Source organism: Salmo salar, chromosome 11 (assembly GCF_965601325.2).
Source record: "Salmo salar chromosome 11, fSalSal1, whole genome shotgun sequence".
NCBI lineage: Eukaryota > Metazoa > Chordata > Actinopteri > Salmoniformes > Salmonidae > Salmo > Salmo salar.
In genome coordinates, this window is record NC_138301.1 from 63,335,271 (window position 1) to 63,347,963 (window position 12,693).

The following is a 12,693-nucleotide window of genomic DNA, read 5'->3' on the forward strand; positions in this document are numbered from 1 at the left end:
TCTGGTAGCGACAGTAAGGATCAGTATTACACTCTGGTATTATCTCTAGTAGCTACAGTAAGGATCAGTATTACCCTCTGGTATTATCTCTAGTAGCTACAGTAAGGATCAGTATTACCCTCTGGTATTATCTCTAGTAGCTACAGTAAGGATCAGTATTACCCTCTGGTATTATCTCTACTTGCTACAGTAAGGATCAGTATTACCCTCTGGTATTATCTCTAGTAGCTACAGTAAGGATCAGTATTACCTTCCAGTATTGTCTCTAGTAGCTACAGTAAGGATCAGTATTATCTCTAGTAGCTACAGTAAGGATCAGTATTATCTCTAGTAGCTACAGTAAGGATCAGTATTACCCCCTGGTATTATCTCTTGTAGCTACAGTAAGGATCAGTATTATCTCTAGTATCTACAGTAAGGATCAGTATTACCCTCTGGTATTATCTCTAGTAGCTACAGTAAGGATCAGTATTACCCTCTGGTATTATCTCTAGTAGCTACAGTAAGGATAAGTATTACCCTCTGGTATTATCTCTAGTAGCTACAGTAAGGATCAGTATTACCCTCTGGTATTATCTCTAGTAGCTACAGTAAGGATCAGTATTATCTCTAGTAGCTACAGTAAGGATCAGTATTACCCTCTGGTATTATCTCTAGTAGCTACAGTAAGGATCAGTATTACCCTCTGGTATTATCTCTAGTAGCTACAGTAAGGATCAGTATTACCCTCTGGTATTATCTCTAGTAGCTACAGTAAGGATCAGTATTACCCTCTGGCATTATCTCTAGTAACTACAGTAAGGATCAGTATTACCCTCTGGTATTATCTCTAGTAGCTACAGTAAGGATCAGTATTACCCTCTGGTATTATCTCTAGTAGCTACAGTAAGGATCAGTATTACCCTCTGGTATTATCTCTAGTAGCTACAGTAAGGATCAGTATTACACTCTGGTATTATCTCTAGTAGCTACATTAAGGTTCAGTATTACACTCTGGTATTATCTCTAGTAGCTACAGTAAGGATCAGTATTATCTCTAGTAGCGACAGTAAGGATCAGTATTATCTCTAGTAGCTACAGTAAGGATCAGTATTACCCCCTGGTAATATCTCTAGTAGCTACAGTAAGGATCAGTATTATCTCTAGTAGCTACAGTAAGGATCAGTATTACCCTCTGGTATTATCTCTAATAGCTACGTTAAGGATCAGTATTACCCTCCGGTATTATCTCTAGTAGCTACAGTAAGGATCAGTATTATCTCTAGTAGCTACAGTAAGGATCAGTATTATCTCTAGTAGCTACAGTAAGGATCAGTATTATCTCTAGTAGCTACAGTAAGGATCAGTATTACCCTCTGGTATTATCTCTAGTAGCTACTGTAAGGATCAGTATTATCTCTAGTAGCTACAGTAAGGATCAGTATTACCCTCTGGTATTATCTCTAGTAGCTACTGTAAGGATCAGTATTATCTCTAGTAGCTACAGTAAGGATCATTATTACCCTCTGGTATTATCTCTAGTAGCTACAGTAAGGATCAGTATTACCCTCTGGTATTATCTCTAGTAGCTACAGTAAGGATCAGTATTACCCTCTGGTATTATCTCTAGTAGCTACAGTAAGGATCAGTATTATCTCTAGTAGCTACAGTAAGGATCAGTATTACCCTCTGGTATTATCTCTAGTAGCTACAGTAAGGACCAGTATTACCCTCTGGTATTATCTCTAGTTGCTACAGTAGGGATCAGTATTACCCTCTGGTATTATCTCTAGTAGCAACAGTAAGGATCAGTATTACCCTCTGGTATTATCTCTAGTAGCTACAGTAAGGATCAGTATTACCCTCTGGTATTATCTCTAGTAGCTACAGTAAGGATCAGTATTACCCTCTGGTATTATCTCTAGTAGCTACAGTAAGGATCAGTATTACACTCTGGTATTATCTCTAGTAGCTACAGTAAGGATCAGTATTACCCTCTGGTATCATCTCTGGTAGCGACAGTAAGGATCAGTATTACACTCTGGTATTATCTCTAGTAGCTACAGTAAGGATCAGTATTACCCTCTGGTATTATCTCTAGTAGCTACAGTAAGGATCAGTATTACCCTCTGGTATTATCTCTAGTAGCTACAGTAAGGATCAGTATTACCCTCTGGTATTATCTCTACTTGCTACAGTAAGGATCAGTATTACCCTCTGGTATTATCTCTAGTAGCTACAGTAAGGATCAGTATTACCCTCCAGTATTGTCTCTAGTAGCTACAGTAAGGATCAGTATTATCTCTAGTAGCTACAGTAAGGATCAGTATTACCCTCTGGTATTATCTCTAGTAGCTACAGTAAGGATCAGTATTACCCTCTGGTATTATCTCTAGTAGCTACAGTAAGGATCAGTATTACCCTCTGGTATTATCTCTAGTAGCTACAGTAAGGATCAGTATTACACTCTGGTATTATCTCTAGTAGCTACAGTAAGGATCAGTATTACCCTCTGGTATCATCTCTGGTAGCGACAGTAAGGATCAGTATTACACTCTGGTATTATCTCTAGTAGCTACAGTAAGGATCAGTATTACCCTCTGGTATTATCTCTAGTAGCTACAGTAAGGATCAGTATTACCCTCTGGTATTATCTCTAGTAGCTACAGTAAGGATCAGTATTACCCTCTGGTATTATCTCTACTTGCTACAGTAAGGATCAGTATTACCCTCTGGTATTATCTCTAGTAGCTACAGTAAGGATCAGTATTACCCTCCAGTATTGTCTCTAGTAGCTACAGTAAGGATCAGTATTATCTCTAGTAGCTACAGTAAGGATCAGTATTATCTCTAGTAGCTACAGTAAGGATCATTATTACCCTCTGGTATTATCTCTAGTAGCTACAGTAAGGATCAGTATTACCCTCTGGTATTATCTCTAGTAGCTACAGTAAGGATCAGTATTACCCTCTGGTATTATCTCTAGTAGCTACAGTAAGGATCAGTATTATCTCTAGTAGCTACAGTAAGGATCAGTATTACCCTCTGGTATTATCTCTAGTAGCTACAGTAAGGACCAGTATTACCCTCTGGTATTATCTCTAGTTGCTACAGTAGGGATCAGTATTACCCTCTGGTATTATCTCTAGTAGCTACAGTAAGGATCAGTATTACCCTCTGGTATTATCTCTAGTAGCTACAGTAAGGATCAGTATTACCCTCTGGTATTATCTCTAGTAGCTACAGTAAGGATCAATATTACCCTCTGGTATTATCTCTAGTAGCTACAGTAAGGATCAGTATTACACTCTGGTATTATCTCTAGTAGCTACAGTAAGGATCAGTATTACCCTCTGGTATCATCTCTGGTAGCGACAGTAAGGATCAGTATTACACTCTGGTATTATCTCTAGTAGCTACAGTAAGGATCAGTATTACCCTCTGGTATTATCTCTAGTAGCTACAGTAAGGATCAGTATTACCCTCTGGTATTATCTCTAGTAGCTACAGTAAGGATCAGTATTACCCTCTGGTATTATCTCTACTTGCTACAGTAAGGATCAGTATTACCCTCTGGTATTATCTCTAGTAGCTACAGTAAGGATCAGTATTACCTTCCAGTATTGTCTCTAGTAGCTACAGTAAGGATCAGTATTATCTCTAGTAGCTACAGTAAGGATCAGTATTATCTCTAGTAGCTACAGTAAGGATCAGTATTACCCTCTGGTATTATCTCTAGTAGCTACAGTAAGGATCAGTATTATCTCTATTAGCTACAGTAAGGATCAGTATTACCTTCTGGTATTATCTCTAGTAGCTACGTTAAGGATCAGTATTACCCTCCGGTATTATCTCTAGTAGCTACAGTAAGGATCAGTATTATCTCTAGTAGCTACAGTAAGGATCAGTATTATCTCTAGTAGCTACAGTAAGGATCAGTATTACCCCCTGGTATTATCTCTTGTAGCTACAGTAAGGATCAGTATTATCTCTAGTATCTACAGTAAGGATCAGTATTACCCTCTGGTATTATCTCTAGTAGCTACAGTAAGGATCAGTATTACCCTCTGGTATTATCTCTAGTAGCTACAGTAAGGATCAGTATTACCCTCTGGTATTATCTCTAGTAGCTACAGTAAGGATAAGTATTACCCTCTGGTATTATCTCTAGTAGCTACAGTAAGGATCAGTATTACCCTCTGGTATTATCTCTAGTAGCTACAGTAAGGATCAGTATTATCTCTAGTAGCTACAGTAAGGATCAGTATTACCCTCTGGTATTATCTCTAGTAGCTACAGTAGATAAGTATTACCCTCTGGTATTATCTCTAGTAGCTACAGTAAGGATCAGTATTACCCTCTGGTATTATCTCTAGTAGCTACAGTAAGGATCAGTATTACCCTCTGGTATTATCTCTAGCTACTGTAAGGATAAGTATTATCTCTAGTAACTACAGTAAGGATCAGTATTACCCTCTGGTATTATCTCTAGTAGCTACAGTAAGGATCAGTATTACCCTCTGGTATTATCTCTAGTAGCTACAGTAAGTATCAGTATTACACTCTGGTATTATCTCTAGTAGCTACAGTAAGGTTCAGTATTACACTCTGGTATTATCTCTTGTAGCTACAGTAAGGATCAGTATTATCTCTAGTAGCTACAGTAAGGATCAGTATTACCCTCTGGTATTATCTCTAATAGCTACGTTAAGGATCAGTATTACCCTCCGGTATTATCTCTAGTAGCTACAGTAAGGATCAGTATTATCTCTAGTAGCTACAGTAAGGATCAGTATTACCCTCTGGTATTATCTCTAGTAGCTACTGTAAGGATCAGTATTATCTCTAGTAGCTACAGTAAGGATCAGTATTACCCTATGGTATTATCTCTAGTAGCTACAGTAAGGATCAGTATTACACTCTGGTATTATCTCTAGTAGCTACAGTAAGGATCAGTATTACCCTTTGGTATTATCTCTAGTAGTTTACAGTAAGGATCAGTATTACCCTCTGGTATTATCTCTAGCTACTGTAAGGATCAGTATTATCTCTAGTAGCTACAGTAAGGATCAGTATTATCTCTAGTAGCTACAGTAAGGATCAGTATTACCCTCTGGTATTATCTCTGGTAGCTACAGTAAGGATCAGTATTACCCTCTGGTATTATCTCTAGCTACTGTAAGGATCAGTATTATCTCTAGTAGCTACAGTAAGGATCAGTATTACCCTCTGGTATTATCTCTAGTAGCTACCGTAAGGATCAGTATTACCCTCTGGTATTATCTCTAGTAGCTACAGTAAGGACCAGTATTACCCTCTGGTATTATCTCTAGTTGCTACAGTAGGGATCAGTATTACCCTCTGGTATTATCTCTAGTAGCTACACTAAGGATCAGTATTACCCTCTGGTATTATCTCTAGTAGCTACAGTAAGGATCAGTATTACCCTCTGGTATTATCTCTAGTAGCTACAGTAAGGATCAGTATTACCCTCTGGTATTATCTCTAGTAGCTACAGTAAGGATCAGTATTACCCTCTGGTATTATCTCTAGTAGCTACAGTAAGGATCAGTATTACACTCTGGTATTATCTCTAGTAGCGACAGTAAGGATCAGTATTACACTCTGGTATTATCTCTAGTAGCTACAGTAAGGATCAGTATTACCCTCTGGTATTATCTCTAGTAGCTACAGTAAGGATCAGTATTACCCTCTGGTATTATCTCTAGTAGCTACAGTAAGGATCAGTATTACACTCTGGTATTATCTCTAGTAGCTACAGTAAGGATCAGAATTACCCTCTGGTATTATCTCTAGTAGCTACAGTAAGGATCAGTATTACCCTCTGGTATTATCTCTAGTAGCTACAGTAAGGATCAGTATTACCCTCTGGTATTATCTCTACTTGCTACAGTAAGGATCAGTATTACCCTCTGGTATTATCTCTAGTAGCTACAGTAAGGATCAGTATTACCCTCCAGTATTGTCTCTAGTAGCTACAGTAAGGATCAGTATTATCTCTAGTAGCTACAGTAAGGATCAGTATTATCTCTAGTAGCTACAGTAAGGATCAGTATTACCCTCTGGTATTATCTCTAGTAGCTACAGTAAGGATCAGTATTATCTCTATTAGCTACAGTAAGGATCAGTATTACCTTCTGGTATTATCTCTAGTAGCTACGTTAAGGATCAGTATTACCCTCCGGTATTATCTCTAGTAGCTACAGTAAGGATCAGTATTATCTCTAGTAGCTACAGTAAGGATCAGTATTATCTCTAGTAGCTACAGTAAGGATCAGTATTACCCCCTGGTATTATCTCTTGTAGCTACAGTAAGGATCAGTATTATCTCTAGTAGCTACAGTAAGGATCAGTATTACCCTCTGGTATTATCTCTAGTAGCTACAGTAAGGATCAGTATTACCCTCTGGTATTATCTCTAGTAGCTACAGTAAGGATCAGTATTACCCTCTGGTATTATCTCTAGTAGCTACAGTAAGGATAAGTATTACCCTCTGGTATTATCTCTAGTAGCTACAGTAAGGATCAGTATTACCCTCTGGTATTATCTCTAGTAGCTACAGTACGGATCAGTATTATCTCTAGTAGCTACAGTAAGGATCAGTATTACCCTCTGGTATTATCTCTAGTAGCTACAGTAAGGATCAGTATTACACTCTGGTATTATCTCTAGTAGCTACAGTAAGGATCAGTATTACCCTTTGGTATTATCTCTAGTAGTTTACAGTAAGGATCAGTATTACCCTCTGGTATTATCTCTAGCTACTGTAAGGATCAGTATTATCTCTAGTAGCTACAGTAAGGATCAGTATTATCTCTAGTAGCTACAGTAAGGATCAGTATTACCCTCTGGTATTATCTCTGGTAGCTACAGTAAGGATCAGTATTACCCTCTGGTTTTATCTCTAGCTACTGTAAGGATCAGTATTATCTCTAGTAGCTACAGTAAGGATCAGTATTACCCTCTGGTATTATCTCTAGTAGCTACCGTAAGGATCAGTATTACCCTCTGGTATTATCTCTAGTAGCTACAGTAAGGACCAGTATTACCCTCTGGTATTATCTCTAGTTGCTACAGTAGGGATCAGTATTACCCTCTGGTATTATCTCTAGTAGCTACAGTAAGGATCAGTATTACCCTCTGGTATTATCTCTAGTAGCTACAGTAAGGATCAGTATTACCCTCTGGTATTATCTCTAGTAGCTACAGTAAGGATCAGTATTACCCTCTGGTATTATCTCTAGTAGCTACAGTAAGGATCAGTATTACCCTCTGGTATTATCTCTAGTAGCTACAGTAAGGATCAGTATTACACTCTGGTATTATCTCTAGTAGCGACAGTAAGGATCAGTATTACACTCTGGTATTATCTCTAGTAGCTACAGTAAGGATCAGTATTACCCTCTGGTATTATCTCTAGTAGCTACAGTAAGGATCAGTATTACCCTCTGGTATTATCTCTAGTAGCTACAGTAAGGATCAGTATTACACTCTGGTATTATCTCTAGTAGCTACAGTAAGGATCAGAATTACCCTCTGGTATTATCTCTAGTAGCTACAGTAAGGATCAGTATTACCCTCTGGTATTATCTCTAGTAGCTACAGTAAGGATCAGTATTACCCTCTGGTATTATCTCTACTTGCTACAGTAAGGATCAGTATTACCCTCTGGTATTATCTCTAGTAGCTACAGTAAGGATCAGTATTACCCTCCAGTATTGTCTCTAGTAGCTACAGTAAGGATCAGTATTATCTCTAGTAGCTACAGTAAGGATCAGTATTATCTCTAGTAGCTACAGTAAGGATCAGTATTACCCTCTGGTATTATCTCTAGTAGCTACAGTAAGGATCAGTATTATCTCTATTAGCTACAGTAAGGATCAGTATTACCTTCTGGTATTATCTCTAGTAGCTACGTTAAGGATCAGTATTACCCTCCGGTATTATCTCTAGTAGCTACAGTAAGGATCAGTATTATCTCTAGTAGCTACAGTAAGGATCAGTATTATCTCTAGTAGCTACAGTAAGGATCAGTATTACCCCCTGGTATTATCTCTTGTAGCTACAGTAAGGATCAGTATTATCTCTAGTAGCTACAGTAAGGATCAGTATTACCCTCTGGTATTATCTCTAGTAGCTACAGTAAGGATCAGTATTACCCTCTGGTATTATCTCTAGTAGCTACAGTAAGGATCAGTATTACCCTCTGGTATTATCTCTAGTAGCTACAGTAAGGATAAGTATTACCCTCTGGTATTATCTCTAGTAGCTACAGTAAGGATCAGTATTACCCTCTGGTATTATCTCTTGTAGCTACAGTACGGATCAGTATTATCTCTAGTAGCTACAGTAAGGATCAGTATTACCCTCTGGTATTATCTCTAGTAGCTACAGTAGATAAGTATTACCCTCTGGTATTATCTCTAGTAGCTACAGTAAGGATCAGTATTACCCTCTGGTATTATCTCTAGTAGCTACAGTAAGGATCAGTATTACCCTCTGGTATTATCTCTAGTAGCTACAGTAAGGATCAGTATTACCCTCTGGTATTATCTCTAGTAGCTACAGTAAGGATCAGTATTACCCTCTGGTATTATCTCTAGTAGCTACAGTAAGGATCAGTATTATCTCTAGTAGCGACAGTAAGGATCAGTATTATCTCTAGTAGCTACAGTAAGGATCAGTATTACCCCCTGGTAATATCTCTAGTAGCTACAGTAAGGATCAATATTATCTCTAGTAGCTACAGTAAGGATCAGTATTACCCTCTGGTATTATCTCTAATAGCTACGTTAAGGATCAGTATTACCCTCCGGTATTATCTCTAGTAGCTACAGTAAGGATCAGTATTATCTCTAGTAGCTACAGTAAGGATCAGTATTATCTCTAGTAGCTACAGTAAGGATCAGTATTACCCTCTGGTATTATCTCAAGTAGCTACTGTAAGGATCAGTATTATCTCTAGTAGCTACAGTAAGGATCAGTATTACCCTCTGGTATTATCTCTAGTAGCTACTGTAAGGATCAGTATTATCTCTAGTAGATACAGTAAGGATCATTATTACCCTCTGGTATTATCTCTAGTAGCTACAGTAAGGATCAGTATTACCCTCTGGTATTATCTCTAGTAGCTACAGTAAGGATCAGTATTATCTCTAGTAGCTACAGTAAGGATCAGTATTACCCTCTGGTATTATCTCTAGTAGCTACAGTAAGGATCAGTATTACCCTCTGGTATTATCTCTAGTAGCTACAGTAAGGATCAGTATTACCCTCTGGTATCATCTCTGGTAGCGACAGTAAGGATCAGTATTACACTCTGGTATTATCTCTAGTAGCTACAGTAAGGATCAGTATTACCATCTGGTATTATCTCTAGTAGCTACAGTAAGGATCAGTATTACCCTCTGGTATTATCTCTAGTAGCTACAGTAAGGATCAGTATTACCCTCTGGTATTATCTCTAGTAGCTACAGTAAGGATCAGTATTACCCTCTGGTATCATCTCTGGTAGCGACAGTAAGGATCAGTATTACACTCTGGTATTATCTCTAGTAGCTACAGTAAGGATCAGTATTACCCTCTGGTATTATCTCTAGTAGCTACAGTAAGGATCAGTATTACCCTCTGGTATTATCTCTAGTAGCTACAGTAAGGATCAGTATTACCCTCTGGTATTATCTCTACTTGCTACAGTAAGGATCAGTATTACCCTCTGGTATTATCTCTAGTAGCTACAGTAAGGATCAGTATTACCCTCCAGTATTGTCTCTAGTAGCTACAGTAAGGATCAGTATTATCTCTAGTATTATCTCTAGTAGCTACAGTAAGGATCAGTATTACCCTCTGGTATCATCTCTGGTAGCGACAGTAAGGATCAGTATTACACTCTGGTATTATCTCTAGTAGCTACAGTAAGGATCAGTATTACCCTCTGGTATTATCTCTAGTAGCTACAGTAAGGATCAGTATTACCCTCTGGTATTATCTCTAGCTATTGTAAGGATCAGTATTATCTCTAGTTACTATAGTAAGGATCAGTATTACCCTCTGGGATTATCTCTAGTAGCTACAGTAAGGATCAGTATTACCCTCTGGTATTATCTCTAGTAGCTACCGTAAGGATCAGTATTACCCTCTGGTATTATCTCTAGTAGCTATAGTAAGGACCAGTATTACCCTCTGGTATTATCTCTAGTTGCTACAGTAGGGATCAGTATTACCCTCTGGTATTATCTCTAGTAGCTACAGTAAGGATCAGTATTACCCTCTGGTATTATCTCTAGTAGCTACAGTAAGGATCAGTATTACCCTCTGGTATTATCTCTAGTAGCTACAGTAAGGATCAGTATTACCCTCTGGTATTATCTCTAGTAGCTACAGTAAGGATCAGTATTACCCTCTGGTATTATCTCTAGTAGCTACAGTAAGGATCAGTATTACACTCTGGTATTATCTCTAGTAGCTACAGTAAGGATCAGTATTACCCTCTGGTATTATCTCAAGTAGCTACAGTAAGGATCAGTATTACCCTCTGGTGTTATCTCTAGTAGCTACAGTAAGGATCAGTATTACCCTCTGGTATTATCTCTACTTGCTACAGTAAGGATCAGTATTACCCTCTGGTATTATCTCTAGTAGCTACAGTAAGGATCAGTATTACCCTCTAGTATTATCTCTAGTAGCTACAGTAAGGATCAGTATTATCTCTAGTAGCTACAGTAAGGATCAGTATTATCTCTAGTAGCTACAGTAAGGATCAGTATTACCCTCTGGTATTATCTCTAGTAGCTACAGTAAGGATCAGTATTATCTCTATTAGCTACAGTAAGGATCAGTATTACCCTCTGGTATTATCTCTAGTAGCTACGTTAAGGATCAGTATTACCCTCCGGTATTATCTCTAGTAGCTACAGTAAGGATCAGTATTATCTCTAGTAGCTACAGTAAGGATCAGTATTATCTCTAGTAGCTACAGTAAGGATCAGTATTACCCTCTGGTATTATCTCTAGTAGCTACGTTAAGGATCAGTATTACCCTCCGGTATTATCTCTAGTAGCTACAGTAAGGATCAGTATTATCTCTAGTAGCTACAGTAAGGATCAGTATTTTCTCTAGTAGCTACAGTAAGGATCAGTATTACCCCGTGGTATTATCTCTAGTAGCTACAGTAAGGATCAGTATTACCCTCTGGTATTATCTCTAGTAGCTACAGTAAGGATCAGTATTATCTCTATTAGCTACAGTAAGGATCAGTATTACCTTCTGGTATTATCTCTAGTAGCTACGTTAAGGATCAGTATTACCCTCCGGTATTATCTCTAGTAGCTACAGTAAGGATCAGTATTATCTCTAGTAGCTACAGTAAGGATCAGTATTATCTCTAGTAGCTACAGTAAGGATCAGTATTACCCCCTGGTATTATCTCTTGTAGCTACAGTAAGGATCAGTATAATCTCTAGTAGCTACAGTAAGGATCAGTATTACCCTCTGGTATTATCTCTAGTAGCTACAGTAAGGATCAGTATTACCCTCTGGTATTATCTCTAGTAGCTACAGTAAGGATCAGTATTACCCTCTGGTATTATCTCTAGTAGCTACAGTAAGGATAAGTATTACCCTCTGGTATTATCTCTAGTAGCTACAGTAAGGATCAGTATTACCCTCTGGTATTATCTCTAGTAGCTACAGTACAGATCAGTATTATCTCTAGTAGCTACAGTAAGGATCAGTATTACCCTCAGGTATTATCTCTAGTATCTACAGTAGATAAGTATTACCCTCTGGTATTATCTCTAGTAGCTACAGTAAGGATCAGTATTACCCTCTGGTATTATCTCTAGTAGCTACAGTAAGGATCAGTATTACCCTCTGGTATTATCTCTAGTAGCTACAGTAAGGATAAGTATTACCCTCTGGTATTATCTCTAGTAGCTACAGTAAGGATCAGTATTACCCTCTGGTATTATCTCTAGTAGCTACAGTACGGATCAGTATTATCTCTAGTAGCTACAGTAAGGATCAGTATTACCCTCTGGTATTATCTCTAGTAGCTACAGTAAGGATCAGTATTACCCTCTGGTATTATCTCTAGCTACTGTAAGGATCAGTATTATCTCTAGTAACTACAGTAAGGATCAGTATTACCCTCTGGTATTATCTCTAGTAGCTACAGTAAGGATCAGTATTACCCTCTGGTATTATCTCTAGTAGCTACAGTAAGGATCAGTATTACCCTCTGGTATTATCTCTAGTAGCTACAGTAAGTATCAGTATTACACTCTGGTATTATCTCTAGTAGCTACAGTAAGGTTCAGTATTACACTCTGGTATTATCTCTTGTAGCTACAGTAAGGATCAGTATTATCTCTAGTAGCTACAGTAAGGATCAGTATTACCCTCTGGTATTATCTCTAATAGCTACGTTAAGGATCAGTATTACCCTCCGGTATTATCTCTAGTAGCTACAGTAAGGATCAGTATTATCTCTAGTAGCTACAGTAAGGATCAGTATTATCTCTAGTAGCTACAGTAAGGATCAGTATTATCTCTAGTAGCTACAGTAAGGATCAGTATTACCCTCTGGTATTATCTCTAGTAGCTACTGTAAGGATCAGTATTATCTCTAGTAGCTACAGTAAGGATCAGTATTACCCTCTGGTATTATCTCTAGTAGCTACTGTAAGGATCA